Source organism: Tenebrio molitor, chromosome 6 (assembly GCF_963966145.1).
Source record: "Tenebrio molitor chromosome 6, icTenMoli1.1, whole genome shotgun sequence".
NCBI classification, from domain to species: domain Eukaryota; kingdom Metazoa; phylum Arthropoda; class Insecta; order Coleoptera; family Tenebrionidae; genus Tenebrio; species Tenebrio molitor.
Window position 1 is genome coordinate 7,187,098 of NC_091051.1, and position 19,411 is coordinate 7,206,508.

General features: G+C 39.2%; 1 protein-coding gene across 2 annotated transcripts in view; it reads left to right on the forward strand.

Moving 5' to 3' along the window:
- The first annotated feature begins 1,306 nt into the window (after positions 1-1,306).
- Positions 1,307-19,411, forward strand: part of kek3 (kekkon 3) — a 162,749-nt gene continuing 144,644 nt past the window's right edge. For both annotated transcript variants that reach the window (XM_069051985.1, XM_069051986.1), the window contains exon 1: positions 1,307-1,425. The gene's annotated coding sequence lies outside the window, so the exon portion shown is untranslated. The remainder of the gene's footprint in view (positions 1,426-19,411) is intronic.

Consider the following 19,411-nt stretch of genomic DNA (forward strand, 5'->3'; position numbering starts at 1 on the left):
AAGTTTAGATGCGGTACAAAGAAATATTATAAATGGAAATGGGGTTGCAGGCAGATTATGTTAAAGGAGTGTGGAAGGGATAGAATGGGAATGGTGAAACTTGGAGAAAAATATGGGAATAGAAGGGCAAGGGGAGTGCTGGCAAGCAATGGGGTAAGGCTCAGGAGAGGTGTTTATCTAGGAAAACAAAGAAAAATATGACTGAAAGAGAATGAAAGGAAAAAGTGAGACGAAAAATTTGAGAAAATGTGTGAATGTGAAATTTAAAGATTTTTTTAGGGACTCTTAATGAAAAATGTAATTTTACGTACTCCCAAGCGGATGAAAAGTAACTCTTTTTCGGACGCACTTTTTCGTACGCACTTTTTCGGACGTACTTTTTCGGACGCTGACCGAGTAAACCGACTGATATCCTCCTTATTCTTTTTACGATTCTCGCGTTTCCATTTAGTATTTCTTTTTAATTTGATTCTTCACAGTATTTGCTTCCCTGTCATTGTAAATTCTCTCGTGAACTTGACACCAATACAGACAGATATTTATGAGCACTTTGTGTAAAAAGTTTACCGTAGGTCGAAAAGTCCTTTTTTTGCTTAGGTATTTCGAGAATCACTTTGGCCGCAGTCTACCACACCCACCGGCCCTGAATATTCGAAGAAGACCGCTTTGAATGTGTCATTTTCATGCTCGTAATTTATCGACGGATCCGTAGGTGAGAATGACATAGTGTGGGCAACCCAGCTTGACCGCCCCGACGCGTCGAAATTTAAAACCCAACCCACGGTCCTCCACCATATTTTTTTGGCGTATCCGTAAACCACCGTCCAACGCTGTCCTGTCTTCCCGCGCTATCACGACGCCCAAGCCGTGCCGCCCCCACTAATCATCTGCTCTGGTCCAAATTAGCCTATCTCTCGCATAAACAAGTCAGGCGGTATCACGGAATGCCGGCTGTTCGCTGATAATTGATACATTTGAAATGGGTGCGACGCTTTAATATGCAAAATATACCAACGAACCGCCCCCGCGCCCATAATACGCAATAATTACCGGCGCGTCCGATTAATCGAACGAAAAAATCAAGGGACGACATCGATCATTTACCGAAAAATTCCCGTGGAAGGCGCGGGGGTCGGGGGCGGCGCGACGGGGGCACAAACACAGAAAACGAAGTAGTCTCGTTACAGGAAGGATAATTGCGTTACATATTCATGCGTTTCCAATCAGAGCTTTCGGTCGGATGTTTCCGGGCGGCGTCGGCTCCGGAGTTTTAAGTGTGAGCGCTGAAAATCTACAGTTCGCATTTCGCGCGTGCAGCGCCACGTCCGGATTTTCGTGCAGTAGTTCGGGTCCGGTTGGCGTGACTTTATTTTAATTGTGAGGGACCGGAGTCCGGAGTTTGTGTTCTTATCGCTGGCGCTCCAGGTAAGGAGATTTTTCACCGGCCCCGGACCCACGATTTAACGGTGATGTCCGAACGATACATGTAAATGTTTTTGTAATTGCGGGGATTACGCGGACGGCCTCGCCAGCAGCATCGTGCTTCAGGACGATTATAAATCACTGGGGGCAAGGATCTGCATATCATTAACGGAACGCAACTGAGATTAATTTTAATAAGATAAATGTGCAAAGTTGCGAACGGAGTATCGGGAGCGGGGCAGGAAGTTTCCAGTTTTTCGGGGTGTTTGCAGTCAGGTGGTCGAATTTTTGCGGCGGTATCAGACTTAATTAAACACTTTCCCCCTGTCTTTACTTAGGTCGGCAAACACCGAATTCAATCCTGTGCATACATGGGATATTGATCACTTTATTGGAGCGTCTCATAAATGGGCTTAATTAAATCAGTGTGTGGGTATTAATCGGCGATATTTGGCGAGCACTTGGAAGTCAGACTGGCGGTCATTTTGCATCCGATCCGAGTCGGGTTAAAAACGCGAAGCTTCAAGACGAGCTGTACAAATAAGCTTCAGATTTCATTGTTCAAACAGACAGATTCCCCAATAAAAACACAATAATAAAACAGTCCGGACGTATTCCCGAGACACGTACCCGATCGTGAGCTTTTTCGGAATAATCTGAAATATCGGTCGGCCCCTCGCCCCATCAATTTATGCGGGAGTAATGAGATTTTACTATCTGGTGGTCACGGCGACGCCTTCATAGATCCGGATCGGATAAAGAGGCCGAAAATGTATACAAATCGTTCGGAAGCTCATGAATATAGTTGAATTCCCTGATTCAACATAAATTGAACCTCATTCCCAAACCCTAATCTTGTGCCGCTGTAGGCTTCGCGATTTCTCAATCTCGCGTCGTGTATCTCGAATTAACTTTCAAATGAAGTACATACATTATGCGGAAAAAGATCCATTTGAAATTGAGATTTAATTATCTCGACGGCTCGTTCGAACACATAACTTTAATTAAATATAAAAAACCGTATGACGAACGTCGCCCTCACAATAGGCGACCCAAAACCCGGAGGAAGGGGAAACTGTTAATATTTCACGACGACAAAGCCGCGCTTTATTAAAACTCAACTATCGTTTTTCCCTCGATAGCGACCCTCGGCGAATAGTGTGTTGCCTACCTAGTCCGGCGCTACGCATAGTTCCGGTTAATTTTTATGGCTCTGTCGGGGGCAGATTGCGGCTCCGTGGGCGGCGAGGGCGAGATAAACGCCGCCCGGTCCCTCGGATAAATGGCTTTTGTTTTACAAGATACTTTTTCTTCTCTCGATCATAACTTATTCCGCTGGTTCGTGTAGCCAAGGTCCCATTTTTCCCGTAATATGCCCTACGTGTCCTGTAGCTCGCATTAGACATATGCCGTGAGCTTTAAGGATGTCTCCACATTGCGTAATATATATCTTTACCGAACAAGGCAATCTACGGCACGTGTTTGCGAAAACAGTTGAGTCGCAGCCGGTCCAGCTGCTACCTGCCTGAAATATGTCCGATCTGCGCTGAAACTTTGATTCATGTTCGGGGGAGGCTTCCTCGAATACCAAACGCGCCTAATAACGCCGCCTCGTCCTTTTATTTAATTGTCTTTTACTTATTTAGCGACGAGTCTCGACGCTTTTTGTCCAATTAGTACGGCGAATTTGCGAAACGGAAATCCGACGTCGGCCAACTTGCAGCCGACTTGCAAACGAACACCGACAAAAACGACACACGCTCAAGTGCACAGCGGTTTTTACGGCGAGAAACCGAAGCGGAGTCTCTGATTAGGCCGCCTAATTTGGAGCTACTGGATCAGTCTTATATTTCTCCACATTTCACAACGGTTAAAAAGCTCAAAACCACTTTCTGGTTATTACGAATTCAGAAATAATGATTTTCGCTGCACTATAAACTATGCTACAGAAATATTCTACCTTAATCTCTAAGTTGAATTTAAATTAGCTGATGCAAACATGAAATGTAACATAATAATAAGCTCCGTAAAACCAGGGCTAGTGGTCATGACGGAAATAATTTGCAAATGATAAGGTTATCAGTAATTTCAATATATCTTAAACGTGTAATAAATCTACGTCTTGCAAACAGAAATAGCAATTTAAGAAATACACGTTCGTTGTATTGCTCTACGTCTGGTTTTGCAGAAAATCTCCCTATTGTGGTCGCAAATTGTGATACAGCTTTCTTACGAGTATTGTTAGGTAAATAAAGTACAAGTTCTGTTAAACGTATGTAATTAAAAGGAAGGCACATTATGTAATTGTATTTCATTAGTAATTAGTAAAACTATTTCTTCGTCTTTCCGTGCTTCATGAAAAAAACCTTTAAATATCGCGCGTTCAAATGAAATCCTGGGCTGAGTGGGCGTTGGAAAAACTAAACCGCTTAGAACAGTCTAAAGTTTGAACTTCCCGCCGTTTGACACGAATGACATTTGTTTAAGTTTAATCGGGACATAATTGAACATGTTTGTTTTCAGCAAAGGGTGCCCTTAGATATTTGCTTCGAGAATGGGAATCGTTAAGTTATTCTTTTTAATGTAAAACATTGCAAAGAAAGAAAAAAAGAAAGATTTTTGGCTCTAAATTTTAGGTTAGCTATCAACATGCTCCAATTAATTTACGCTGTAAAAAAGCACAACAGTTGACGGTTTCCAATGCCTTCCCAGCCCAGGATTTCATTTGAACGCCGGATATAAATAAAATAAGAAAAAAACGGAATTACATCTTACATCCTTCCTAAAATTTTAATGGAAATATTTCTGTGATAAAAAATGTTATTATCTTGTTAATACAGAGAGCGTTCATAAATGATTCTTGTCACAAGAAGGCTGTGTCCCTATGTTAATAATTATTTCTGCAAGGCACTGTTTTCTTTTTATTCGGTAGAATTAGGAACTTTACTCAGAAATCTAAAATCACGGTTGAATTGATGAAATTTGTGAATTTTGTTTCATAGTACCACCAATGACCGGCCTTGATGCCGTGCATCCTTTATTTAATAGTTCACGTCCCTTGTGACAATGGAATTAACCAGTTGAAATCGGCAAAATCGGAAGCCAAAATAGTCCACCAAAAAGGTGACTTTTGTGAAAGATTCCTCTTTAATCGTGAACTCAATTTTGCACAAATTATTTTATCTTCAAGCGGTCGAAAATCGCACCTTTGTGTATCTCCATAGAGACGGTTAAACAGTCATTTCATTTTTTTTTCTGAGTGGAGTAGAAGTACTCAAATCCTAGGAGTAGAAGTACTTCAAGTCCTAGAAGTGTCCCACAGGCGGCTCGACTAGGTCAAATGTAAGGTCATTTGAAATATTTGTCACGATTTATTTATCAATTACAATTATTATCAATTGTACAAAATATGTAATAATTAAATTATCCCTATTAAAAAAAAGCCTCTAAAAAAGCAAAGTCCCCTATATTCTGTCACGAGCCGCCCGTTGTGGCGTTGTAGGCGTGGCCACAGTGTGGATGTCAGATGTCAAAATTAAAAATTAACGCAAGATAACCGTTCACTGTTGAAAAGTAAACAGCTGTAAGTTGTAATCGTTTGCTATTAACGTTTTGATAGTTTTTGTTTTATTTAGCAAATAACTGAAGTCCGGAGTCGATATGAATTTTACTCCCCGAAAATTGACGCAGATCGCGGCAAACTATATAGGATCTAGTCCCATCAAAGTCCCGAAAAGTATATGATTAAATTGCGTCCAAGTTTTTATTGATAATAATCGTTCCAGTTTTTGAAAAGTTCTTCTTTAATCGCTCAGTTATTATAATCACAATTTAAAAAAAATGAGGTTGACTACTTTTGGTTGTTTAAATATTGAGTTTGTAAGAGTCTAAAATAAACTGATAAATTCATAAAGCCGATCGATACGGTTTTTAAAAAATTCTCTATTGATCACGTACTCAGTTACTAGAATCGTAATATTTTAAAAATGGAGTTGATTGGGGTTTTCTCCCAAGAGGCCCAATCGGTGTTGTTTGAATATTTATCCTTTACTCTTTGTTTCTTCATTTCCTAGTGAAATAAGCGCCATTATGAACTTATTTCAAGTACAAAACTTGAAAGTTGTTTTAACTAATTTTGCAGACACAAAAAACTCCACCGGATTTCTTTCCTTCTCAAGCCCATAAATAATTTCGAAATTGGTTCTTTGCATGTAATATAACTGTCTAAGTATCTAATCATGTTTATAACTGTTAATATATGTCCCTGCAGAGTTGCAATTGGAGACTATAATAATTATGGGACAACTCTTGGAACTTAGCAATCTTACTTAATAAGGCGTAAGCACTTTAGTTCTACTCGCTTTTACAAAGACGCTTGATACACTAAACTGTTGGTTGGTGTTAATTAAATATTTTTATTAAGCACTTAAACATATCCAGCCACATAATGTTTTTAAACATTTTCAAAAACATATTCAAAATTAAACATTTAATTCTGATATTCTGTATAGCCCGGTTTCAAGACATCTTTTGTTTCTCCTCTTGCACAAAGGCAGTAAGCCAAACCTGTGTTGCGCCAGAGTTTGCTTCTAAGACCACAATTCACTTTTTCGGTCGAAACAAACGTAGAAAACTGTAGTTAACTTCAGCAAATTCATTGAAAACGTCCATTGGGAGACTTCTTCGTGAATTTTTGAGTCTCGTCGCTGTCTTAGCAGCGTTGTACGACAAGTTGCGTTATCACATTCCTGCGACTGTGCTGAAATTACATTATACTCCTGCGGTAAATCTATCCGGGTCCGCTTCCTCAGTTTAGCCTTTAGAAGATGACAGATTAGTTATCGCCTTTGAAATTTAGACAGTGTTGGTTTTTCTTCCCTGTCGAGGACGCATGCTCTAGTCGTGAATAGCTGAGAGTCGCGGACATAAATTAAACCGTGCAGACATCTAAATAAGTGGCTGTTATTGTTTGCCTCGCGTAATTAATCGCACGTACGCCGTCGACTCGTTCCGGCCGAAGAATAAGATATGTTAATGAAGGGGGTTGTATTTCACCAACAGAAATCCACCCTAATCAAGTTCTCGGGGTGAAAAGGGCTGCGCGGTCTAGATCAAATATTAATCGCTTAATTAAGACGACTCGCTGTTTACCTTTAAATATCAGTCGCGGCCACGCCGGAATCGATGTTGCCGGATTAATGCGGACGAGGCCTTGACCCTGTCAATATAAAATTCAAAGTGTATGTGCCTGTATGCCGTCAATAATTCGATAAATGCCACCACGAAGGATTTTCACCTTTTCGGGCACGCCTTTTTAAAGATTTATGCAGAAAATGTCGCGTGAAATCAGCGTTTTGCCGGGGAAAACTATTTGCTCTTCTCATAATGGCAATTACTCCCAGTTCCGGTGGAAATTTGTAACGCGTAAACGGAGACGTCGGGAAATCATGCAAATAAGAAAAACATCAATTAACCGCTCCTCGAACGCCTCCTGTTGTGATTTGCCCCCAGGAATTATTTTATCTCTTTAATAAATTCCACTTTTTACACATTATTTCTGCCCCTCGCAATCTACTTTTAGCTTTACGGGGTATAAAATCGAGTTTTATTTTTATTTCACGTGATAGGTTAAGGAAATAAATTAAATGACAAATAAAACACAAACGGTAAAATTTTATTTGACAGTTAATTAATAAAGTGGGACCGCGAGTTGGCTCCCGGCGACGAATAAATTCACCGAGGGGGGGTTCTGTCTCCGACAATTCAAATTCCCACTCAGAGACAACAACAAATGTTATTAAGTATTCCAGCAACATGCGTTGCCCGAGTTCGAGTTGCCAACTTTTATTAGAGTTATAAGAAGTTGAGTACTTTCAGGATTAATAACGTACAATGAAATTAACACCAGAGAACGGGAAACGCTTCGGACGTATTTATAGTTAAAAATGTTGCCAAATAAGAGACTAATTCTACCGCAAATAAAATTTTAATTCCCACTAATTAAATTGTCCCTTCTGGAGCAAGTTTTTCCCTCGGTCTTTCATTCTTTTTTATCTCCGTATTGCTAATGTATTTATTGCCTCGTCACTGTTCGTTCAATGTTCCGTGAGAAACAGAGCGACGCACAGTTCATTTAACAATAAAGCTAATTGGTCAATTTTATTTAACATCAGTTGTCTGTTTGACTTGAGAGAATAAATACGTTATGAAATGGCGGACGGCGTCTTTGTTTGTCTCCGTTTTAATTAGCTTCCTAAAGTCTGTTTGAAGTTTTGCAACAGGAAGCAAATACCATCTTCTGGATACGTTTTGATATCCCACATCTCCTCTTAATAAGTAATGCTGTAAATTGCCTGGCTTACACGCACAGATGGCGGCACCCGCAACGGGAATTACAATTCCTCCTGTGTAAATCTGCGATTTTCTTCTCACACTGTTGGGTGAGGATCGTGCATTGACGGTTAAAAAATGTCAATGCTAAGTTGTAATGACTCTGGGCGATGACAAATGTTCCCAATAAATCTGTTGACAGTTCAGTCGATTTAGTTGTGCTGACGTCTATTACCCTTAAACGAATTAGCTCGAAAACTGGCCGTTTAACCCGATGCGTCCCTCTCCCATATATTTCAAATGTCACCGGAGTGTTTTTCTCTTCATTTGCGCAGCGAATTGAAGAAACATTAATAAAGATTAATAAGAGCGCCGGGTTTGATAAAGCAATTAGGGAGATCTTCGGGAATCGAGTCGAGTTTTTTCCGGGGGAGTTAATTAGGGCGGGAGATCGGGGGCAAGGTCAGCGGTGCAACAAGTGCAATTATCCGGCAATAAAAATGTGCAAAGAAGGAGCCGGAGCGGCGGAATAATTTTTAACGAGGGTCTGATTGCCGTTCCGGGCCGGACCAACACCGGAGTGGGTCGAGGAGATGTTTAAAGTGGAATAATGTAAATTAATTTCGCGGGGATCTGATGAAAATCGGAACAAATAAGGAGGGAGATTAGCAGATCGGGTTCATCCCCGAGAAAGTGGTGATGAGGGTGGATTTTTGCAAGTTGCGGATCACTAATTAAATTCCGGTGTTGTGCTGATTGGTTCTATAATCCGGAGAATGAAATATTTAGTCGTGGAGTGTCTGGAGACGTAATTGTATACTCTTCCGATTACCAATTAACGCCCCTTTGGAGGGCGTCGTTACCACTTCTCCTCGAGGGAAAAATCGTAATGGAATTACTGTGATCCAACAACCTTTACTTATTACGGTTCACTTGAGAGTAATTTCCACGCGGATGTGTATTATTATATTTTCCAATCGTCGTTTTTCTTTCAGTTTTCGTAGCGTAAGCAGTTCTTTAATGCGGACCGATTGACGGCTGGGGGCGGGCGTGGGGCCGCCGAAGACTTTCATTTCCCGTAATTTTCTTTAATTTCCGACTTGCAGTTAATACACATAATGCGAGACGTTTTTCTGGTGCACGTCTCGTTTCGCATTGGTGCGCTCCATCGGGCGGATCATTCGAATTGTGCAATATCAGATGAGGGCGTCCCGTTAAGGGAAAAAGTCCGGGAAGGGCGCGGAAGGCAATCGATTAAGGAACTGAATGCCATTTAAGTCTATGACGGGAGTTTTTCTCAAATAACCGCCCAGGTATAGCGGAAGCTCTATTGCTGGAACAATGCCGTTATTTGAACGTTTTGTTCGCCCGGAACCGGGAAATTCGATGAAGTGAAGTTTAATGGAAGTTGTCCCGGCTCGAACTTAGACACAGACGCTGTGACAGCCGCCCCCTTATCCACCTGAGTCGGTAAATAATTTCAATTGCCCTTATTATATGAACGTCGATTTCGTAATGGCACTTTAATGAATGTTTCGCCAGGCGACCACACAAACTGCAACACAACTTACGATTACTTCCGACTAACGCTGACGGCTTACTTACAATGCTTAAATTATTAAGGAGGTGTGGAACCGCAACGGTAATCCTAAACTTTACACTTAATGCACTTATAAGCACAATGTCGACTAGTTAGTGTCGCCAACTGCAACAAATCGTGCATCCTGTGCATCTCACGACCATTCAATACCAATCTAAGACGAAGCGTTCCGTGAACGTCTCTAAACGATTTGACTAAGATGCATGCTCCCCCAGGAATGGGTCCGATCCATTGTATGTATTTAATATACGACGAAGCAAGGCCCTGAGAGAGAAATACAAAAAAAGAAAATGAGAGCAGTCCAGTTAAATACAATTTTATCTAGGACTGTGCGATATATCCTATTCATCCCACGCGTTTCAAACAAGTAATGATTTTACCGCACGCCCTGCGATAATAGCATATTACGTTCGAAGTTGATGCAATAAGTGCAATATAACAAATCGAGGAAAGATTCCGGCAATCTGTCATAAGCTCTTAACAACCATGTAGTGTATACTATTTCAAGCCTAAAAAGACAAAAGAAGAGCTATTTTTGACACATTATACAAAACCATGCGATATATAAAAATAAATCGTTGTTGTTTTGTTTATTACTTGTTACTTGTTTTTTATTTTACATAATAGCATAATGATGTTATATTTCATAACCGCATTAACCTTTATTTTTTCACTTGTATGTGGAAACCTTTCCATGCGGTAATACCATATTACGCGTCAGGTTGATGCAATACTGTACTATAACAAAATCGAGGAAATATTTCGACAATCTGTTATAAAACAGACAAAAGAATGCTTATAAAAAACCCGGTAATTCACCATACCTATAAATAAACTGTTGCTGCCTTGTTCATTACATGTCTTTATTTTTTCACTTGTAGGTGATTTCGATTACTTTACTTGATGATTAAATAATGTCTTTAGCGACACACTTGGCGAGTGTCATTATTTCCAAAATTAAAAGATCACCTTTGTAGCACTCAGCAAAGATGACCAAGATCCTAATTTTTAGCTTTTGTAGTGTTTTTAGACATTTTTTTTCAACCGTTGCGTTCACGGCTTTCCCTATCGATCCGATTTTGGCGGCCGTCGCGGCTAATTCCGCCTAATCTATTTCATCGCGTTCGAAGTAGGAGCCGTGAGCGCCGCCCCCATTCATTTTCCATTTTTGTGGAAGAGCCCCGCCACTGCCGCCTCCAGTCGACGTCGGCATTTTATGTGACGAGGTGAAATCTGCACACATCCACCTGACTTTGTGGTGTTTCCGGATCGAAATCGGAAATTATTACGTCGGTGCAGTTGCGGATTTGTTTGAAGTCTGACGTTTCTGCATAAAATATGGTTATTCAGTCTGGTGTCATCCTCTCGAGGAGCGATCGAGTATTTCGTGGAGAAAATCTTTTGTAGAGCCGATGACACGTACGCCATTTCTGGAGTGATTTTTACGGCGGGCAAAGAGCAACGCTTGATTTATATGTATAACCGACACCTTCTAACTTTCATTAGTTTACATATTTCATTAATAATTAAGATTCGCCGCGAACTTATCTCGGCTTTCGGTGGTGTTATTAAGGGCTGCGCACATTATCTCAATTAACTTTTCAACGGAACACCATCTAAAATTGAGGGCTGGAACGAAACTTGGCGAAAGCGCCACTAAAGGTTTATCAAATTTTTAAAGAGCCGGTCGAAATGACGCCGACGCTACACGAATTTTATTTTAAATGATGAATAGGTCAGTGTCGATGAAAGGACGCCTACAGCTGATAAATTTGCTTTCGAATTTTTTATTTACACTAAGCACGTACTTAACGGCCACGCTCAAGCTGATAAATTAAAGCGCCGCCCACGGAAAAACTGCCGAGGTGGTATCACGCATTATTTTTTAATGATTATTTGAAAGCTTAAAGCTCGCCAAATTTGTACAACAATGCGTTGGTTTAGCGAAATCTTGCGCACAACATTCTTTCTTCGCCATCCCCTAAGCTCCAGAATGTGTCAGTTATTGAATATAAGAAGCTTAAATCTAGCGTATAAAGGGTCGCTTCCATATTCTTTTCTAAATTATTGTTTTAGTCGTCCGCCCTTTAGTCGCTTCATGCCAGATACTCAATACAATATTGTTTCAAAAATTACTTCAATAAACATTTTCTGTAACTTTAAAAACAAAATTGAAACTTAACTATAATTAACTCCAAAAAAGTATTCTTTAAATTTGGCTACTGCCTTGTTCTGAGTTTTTAAAAGTTAATTTTTCTTACTTTTATTAGTTTGTAAAACGTATAAATAATTAATTTGTCTCGTGAGGAAATTAACTAGTGTAAAGAACTATCTTCTGTACACTTTACTAGGAAAAAATTGGATGTTTTTATTATGCCTGAAAGAAATGTTTGAATTTAACTCTTGGGAACGACAAACAAGTTTTTTGTAATATGAATATTTAAATAGTTAAAAAAAAGACACTCTCTGGAGAACAAGTTTTCGCCTTTCATTCTGTTTTTTACGAAACATTTGAAACAATGAAAATTTAATTAAATATTTTAATCTTTAATTTCTTTGTTGGTGTGGGAGTTGTCAGTTCAACAGTGACCATTTAATCGACTATGTCGACATTGTTAGCTCCTTGTTTTGACAATATAAGGATGTGACTAGGCAGAATCGATAGTTACGAATATTTTCAGTTCATAACTAGCATCCCAACTGGAGAGAAGATTGTAAAAAGGCGATCAACATCCTTGGAAAGACGACAACACTTTTGTTTACAGCAAACGATCATATGGATTTTATGAAGATTTTTGTAAAACGGGCACCTAAATGGTGTGCAGAAATAACTAAAGACTCAAGACTTTAACATTTTTATGGTAAATTATGACAGAACAAATACAAAATTTACATGTTTAATGACTTGCAGACAAAATTTTGCAATTATGACAGTCACAAGAAAATAAGTACTGCCAACTGTGAAAAGATACGATTTTAGCTTTCAATCATTGAATAAAAGGAATAGTTATTTATGTAATAAATCGAAAGATGTGAATGTTTCTTTCACGAGTCGTAAATTTTGTGCAATGAGCGCAGCGAATTCAGCGACAAACAGTTTCCTTCTACGGATGTGACACATATAGAGTAATACTATTGGCAACACTGCCTAAAATTTCTAATTGTTTGTTGACATCTAAAAAGTTGTCGGAAAGGAGTTAAAACTGCGACCAATCCTGTATCTGACTCCAGATTATTTAATTTGTGAAGTGAACACTCGAAAATGACGCACCTTGAACATTACAAGCAGAATGGGTTCGTGACTGAGTAAATGAGGTTATGTTCATGTCTTAGATAGTCTTAGTTTTTTTTTTTTTAACTTTTTCTATTACAACGATCTTCGCGAAGTTTCTCACATAGATTCGTGCTTAATGCAAAATTTTATTTGGAGCGTCAGCAACTGTTGCTGTTCCATTTATTAACGAAACACGTTTGCTTTTCCAGTTAAAAGGCTCGGGTCACACAATTAACCGAGAACTGGGCAATTTTTGAAAACGTTAACTAATTACGGTTTATAAAAAAGAAGAGTTTAGTAGTTTGCCTCATTATGTCGGAGGCCATTAGGACCAGTTGGACAGCCCGGGTGTGAATGGTTCGTTATACATTTATTTCATCCCCAAGCTTTCCTTTTACGTTGACGTTCATTTATGTTTATATTTCCTGTAAAGGATTTCGCCACTTATGACTCTGTTAGATGTTGCGAACGTACGATGTGGAAAGTTTCTAATTACCGAATGCCTTTCAAACAAAGAGTGCGTAACACATTCGTCGGTTTGCTTTATCTTTTGACTGTGCCCCGTTCGGCTTTGTATGCCTCCGAAAAAATCCATTAATTATTTAAAGCTATGCCGTCCAATTTGGCTTATTCGACAGGGCGGTGGATACTGTTGAATCTTGGCGGCATGTCATTTCCACTCTTGTCTTTTTAATCCCCGATTGGCTCGATTGTCCCCGGTTCGCGCATTTTCCCTCGGTTCAGGTGATTTTTCTGGTCTGGAAGGAAATCGCGCAGCGTTTGGTCCGTCGCGTCTCGGAAATAATTCACCTGGATTGTAAAGTGTGCAAATGGAAAGGGGTTAAGGGCGAGCCTGGGGGCGGTCGCAGGAATGCAGCCGGCGGCTCTTTCGTATGCACGCGTCATTCCGCCGCTTACAACGATAAGGGATTTAGCCTCTAACATGCATGATTACTTTTTGCTCGTGACTTTTATTTTTTAATGATAAAAACTTGGCGGGGCGTCTAGCCTGAATACGAAACGAGTCCGGGGGCCAGGACCCGGCGACGTCTCCATTATTGGGCTTTGTCAAATTGCGGCAATAACAATAAAAATTATAGGGGCATTCATCAACGTCGCGCCACGGCGAAATCTTTTTATCGGCCCTTTACGCTCGAATAAAACATGTGTTCGAACGTAACAGGGCGATAAACGCGCCGACATCTACGAGCAACTAGTTCGGAGATCGATCAACTGAGTCTGGGGACCGACAGGAGGATGAACAGGGCGGATATCCATCCATCCATCATGCGAGAAGAACTGAGTGCCGCCGCTTTCTGCTACGAGCCCGTGCAGGAAGCAGAGCGCAGTTGATTTAGCGGATGTCATACCTTTGATCTCCCGTGCGGGTGTATTTTATAAAACGATCCCTGCATGCTTTATATCTGTGATAATTCACCAGAGCAAACCGGCTCTTCATTAACCGTCACCAAGCTGCTTAACGGAATCCAGCCCGTCATCCCCACCGAAACAAGAATAAACTTTTCCCTACATGTTTAATTAACGAATGCTCGCGACAAATAATCCCGTGCTCTTCCCTAAATTACGACCAATCATGAAACCACACCAACATCACCAATTCTATTAAAAACAAGACATATCTATGTATGAAGCCATACAAAATTATTTTCAAGAAAAAACAATTCTGCGTATGCAACCAACAATACCACAAACTGAGCATACACATTTAAATGTGCATAAAGTCCTTACCCGGCGCATCCACCATTTTTTAAACAAATCTAGTTCTAAACAGAACAACGTTGCTTTTGCTTTGGAAACAAATGAAACGATGTTATTCCGTAATTTGCTTTTGATAAATGTCACCATCAAGCCTTGATCGGGGACCCTTTCGGGAATAAATTCCGCCCACTTTCGCAGGCCTTGACTCCTTCGCCAACTGCCTACATGCAGATAGACGCCTACAAAAATTGCTGACGGGTTAAGCGGAAATAATCCTTGCAAAACAAATACACAGTACTCTTCGAACAAACAAAAAGTTCCTGTTTGACGAGCACTCACTCGTCGTTCAATTGTTTTCTTGTTTCTGGCACATCAAAGTGTTGAAAACACAATAAATCCTGCCTTCGCGATTTCTTGTGTGCTAATGTAAACGACATAAAGCCGAGTTTATTATGGAATTGACTTTGAGCGTCGAGCACGCATTACATGTGGCGACTTTAAACAAAACGGGCCAAAAACGACTCGACTTCCAATTTCTGTTGACGGCAGCGGCTTTATTATTTGACCGAAATGTGGAAAATTGAAGCGTTTTTTTTCCAAAAGATGCTTCGTCGGGATTAAAAATGCAAAAAAAGACGTCTAGACATCGCGGAAAAGTTGGCTCTGTTAGACAGGAAGAAAACTTCGAGGGAGTTGAATGAGTGGTCAAACAATTCAGTCGGCACAAGAGTACAATGTTAAACTAGCATCAATTTCAATTTTTAATGGGAACTGCTTCGGTTCCATTTTCGTCGGATATTAAGTCAAGATTAAGTTTAAATGGACTGTTAATATTTTAGCTAGGACAAATGGACGTGACGTGTGCTCCATTGCGGACTTTGAACGCAATTTTACTGTAATGATCATGTTGGAATAAAATTGTAATGGTTTTAATCGTACGCAGGCAACCAGCAATACACTGTTTTAATTGGTAAATGATTGCGCTGCTTTGTAGTGGTGATAGTAATAAAAATGTAACAAGCAGATTGACCCAAAAGCGGTGTGCTCCTCGTTGCGAATTATTTGGATGCAATTTTAACAGAATTGGGGCTTAGGATTATCCGTAATAAGCCGTTGGAACGTTGCTTTGGATTTTGATTACCGTGTATCCTCGCATTTGCAGAAAGTGGTGCAAACATTGAAGCATAATGGAATGCAAGTGCAGCTTTCTCTGCGTCAAAATGCAGAAAGTAATTTTCACAAAGTTTTAATGAAATCAAAGTACCAAGTGTGGAGAGCAGTTATGACGCCTGAATAGGATCGATAAGTTTGCAGGGCTGGTTGTTTAGATTTGAAAGTGTTCGGTTAAAAATAGTTGTAATTGATATGGAAATGGGTTGTGGGTTGCAGATACATTAATTTTATATCATTTGGTTGGTTGTTGTTGGAACCTGATCACTTGCTAAATACGTCGAACGTCGAACACATCTTGCGCCATTGGGTCGTCCGTGCGATTATTTAAATCCGCGTCATTCTCCCGTAATTATGGAATTTTTTTCTGATCAAAATGCAAAGCAGGCCCGGGATTAATCGAAAAAAAAAACTTATACAAGTACCTCTCGGGGGAATTCGCGTGTGCGAAATTTCGCACCAGATCAAATGAAACTGTGACGATTTCCAAGGGGGCAACAATACGTTCCTGAGTGGAGGAGCGACTAGTGGAGGCGAGTCGAGAAATAGAAAAGAAGTCCATGAAAGCGGCCCTTGATTGCCAATCTAGCCGGACCCTGTTACGTTGGGTTAAAGTCACTCAGGAAACGCCCGTTTTCGCAGCTGACCGTGCTCCGTTGCTTTATTTACACTGCGATTTATTTTCCTGCTTTTGCGTCTGCACATCCGTCACTCGCCGCCCCGACACCTTTTTTATGGGACTTCCATTACCCGCCGGGAATTGCGCCCATCAGCTGCCCAACGACTTAATTGCAGCGGGTACCTGCTCGAGGCGGCGCCGCCCTTGTCGTCGACGCAAGATTGCATCTTTATTGTCGAAGATATTAAAATTTTCGCTCGAGACTGCGTTATACAACACTTATGAGAGCGTTTTAACGCTACGTACAGGTGGTTGCTTCGGGAGCGGCGCGTGATTGCCGCTATCTCGAAATTTACAAGCTGAAAATAAGGCGACTAATACAAAGATTAGATACGGGAATCTTGCTCAAGCGGGATAATTTCCAAAAATAAAGGAACATTTTTTTGTCCAAGTTATAATTAGAATTGCAGCCCAACAAACTGAAAAACCAAAAGCTTGTCTTGGGAGATAAAGATAAAGAACTGGTGTTTGAGAAGCTTGACAATTTGATAAACTAGGTTCAACTGATATTGGGAAGCGGGAATTTTGATCGAAACTAAAAATTCGAATCCAGGTTCCCGGAATAAGTTGTCTATTTGGTTGACTTTGAGGAAATATACAATTTTTATATTATAAAACTACGTCTTAGTTATTATGGAGTTGGACTGTCAAGTATTTCCAGTTGTGAAACAAAATAAGATTCGCTTTCGTTAAGTAAATTATATTTCAAAGAATTTCTGAAAAGTTCTGAAAACTGAAATTTTTCGTTACGATCAAAAATGTATCATTACAACCACACAGAAAATGATTAAACAAGTAAATCAGTTTTTACGTAAGATAAGTAATGTGTGATAATTTGATAACCTGTCTAGAATCTATAAAATTTGAACTACACCTTATAGGTTCAAAAAAGTGGAAGCTTTGATGTGAACTGAGAAAATGAAATTTTAACTGAGTGATTAATTAAGATGATCGGGGTTTATACAGGTGTCCCAGAACTCGCGAATCAGATTTAAAGGGTATATTCCTTAGTCGCAATGGAGGTGAAAAACGTTAAGAAAAATATTCAGGGTGCAATAACTTCTTAGTTATGAATTTTTCAAATTGAGCAATAGTGTTCGAGCATTTTTTTAACGCTGTTGCTTTCATTTATCACCAAGGAAAACGCACTCTAAGTTTGATCCGTGAGTTCTGGGACAACTGTATAAAATTTCTAAAAGAATACCGATTGATTTTGTTTCTAAATTGAAACTCTCAAATAATTTAAATTCACTGAAATATTTATCAACAGCAAAGTAAAACTTAAAGCTCAGAAAGAACACCTGTTTTAAAAATATTTAGTTATGCGACATGTGTATAAAATACAACTTTTTTAGAAGTGGGAAGTTTGCGCGCACGAGCGCAGCCATTGTTATAACTCCACGCGAAAAAAGTGCTTTATACATAAATTGTATACTTACATAATTTGTTCCCTTTATAAAATCAATTTATTGTGGAGAAAATGTGTTACGTTTAATAGTATATTATTTGACGAGCTAATAATGCCTATTATAATTCACGAGGGTGAAATTTGAAAAACGAGGCGTAGGTGAGTTTTTTAATCACCAGAGTGGATTATAGGCATTATTCGCGAGTTAAATACGACGTTTTATCTACAACCTACGACTTTTTTTCATAAAACACTTAGCTTATAAAATTTTTAAGATGTGTGACTTATGATAAATCACAAGTGACTTATAATAAGTCACGGGTGTAATTTGTGACTAGCATAATGTATCTATAGTTACGTAAATAATAAACGTATAAGATCTGTGACTTTTGATAAATCACAAGTGACTTATAATAAGTCAAGGGTGTAATTTATGACTAGCATAATGTATCTATAGTTACGTAAATAATAAACGTATTATTTAGTGGTCGTAGTTAAAGTTCTTTTCCACTTAAATTAAATACAAGTGTGATAAAGTGTGAAACAAAGTTCCCCAAACTATCAAATAAATATTTAAAAAAATTCTCTTTGTAAAAAAATCCCATTGAGATGCATAATATCTATTAAAAAATATTAATAGTATTGCAAAAAATTAATCTGTAAAAGACCGTTTGATAAAGTAAGCTCAGCAAAAATATTTTATAACATTTTATTAGCTTAATTCTTTAATTTAAATAATGTCATGCTGAACTGGCAAACAAAATAAAATGTAACGGGCGTTCAAACATTGTCAGTTGGTTTGAGTTACGCCATTTTCTGAACGCTGGTTAAGAACCGATTATACTTGGAGATGAGTATTTCCTCATTTGGTAATTTAACAGCCTTACTTAAAGATCATCAATAATATTTTCGTTTAATTTTAGATTTTTGGGTTTTCATTAGAACAAATGGAACTTTTTATTATCATTAGAATGACTGCAAAGTGACACTGCAGCAGGCCATTTGAGAAATTGCAGCCAATGGTTTAATTGTTAGCGTAATCAGAACGAAACGCTGCTGTTCCAGTTTCACCAGCTATATTTTATATCTTTTTAACGGTTTCACGTAATGCCCCGAATCCTGTTTCAATAAATTTTGATCTTCTATTAAATGGCGCGCACATAAATCTTTATTTACTCGGAATTTTATTGTGAATGATGCAGGAAAAGTTTATGGTGCGGGCATCACCGAACCCTCCGCCTTTCTATACCAACTAATTGGAAATTCTATCGGCGTTTTATTAAGAATTGTCGAATTTCGGAGCCCCCCTATCCGAAAAATTGTGACAGCATCGTTATATAAAATTGGACGTAAACAACCAAACTCTGTCAACTTACGAAGTGTTTACATGTTTAGCTCGTATCGATCCGAATAATAACTTCTTCGGCTACAATAATATCCGTCAATAAGGACACTTTTTTGTCAGGAGAGTCGTTGCCGTGAACGACAAAAAACGATCGCCCACAATAAACATCGTTCGAAAGGAAACTTTTTGAATTTAAATGGTATTATTCGGTTTCTTTGCCGGTCCCTGCTTAATTTTAAATTTTCCACCCAGTGCAAGTCGACCAAAGAAACGAGAAGTAAATGCAACAAATTATTTCTTCTCTATTTTACGGTTCAGTTTTGTTCAAGAGTCTGGGGGCGAGAAAGGCACGGCAATTAACATAAATATGGAAGTTAAGGAATTTAAGGGAGGAGTTTCAGAGGCGAAAGTCCACAAACGTACGAAACAAAGAATCGAATAATTGAACTGAAAGACGGAAATTG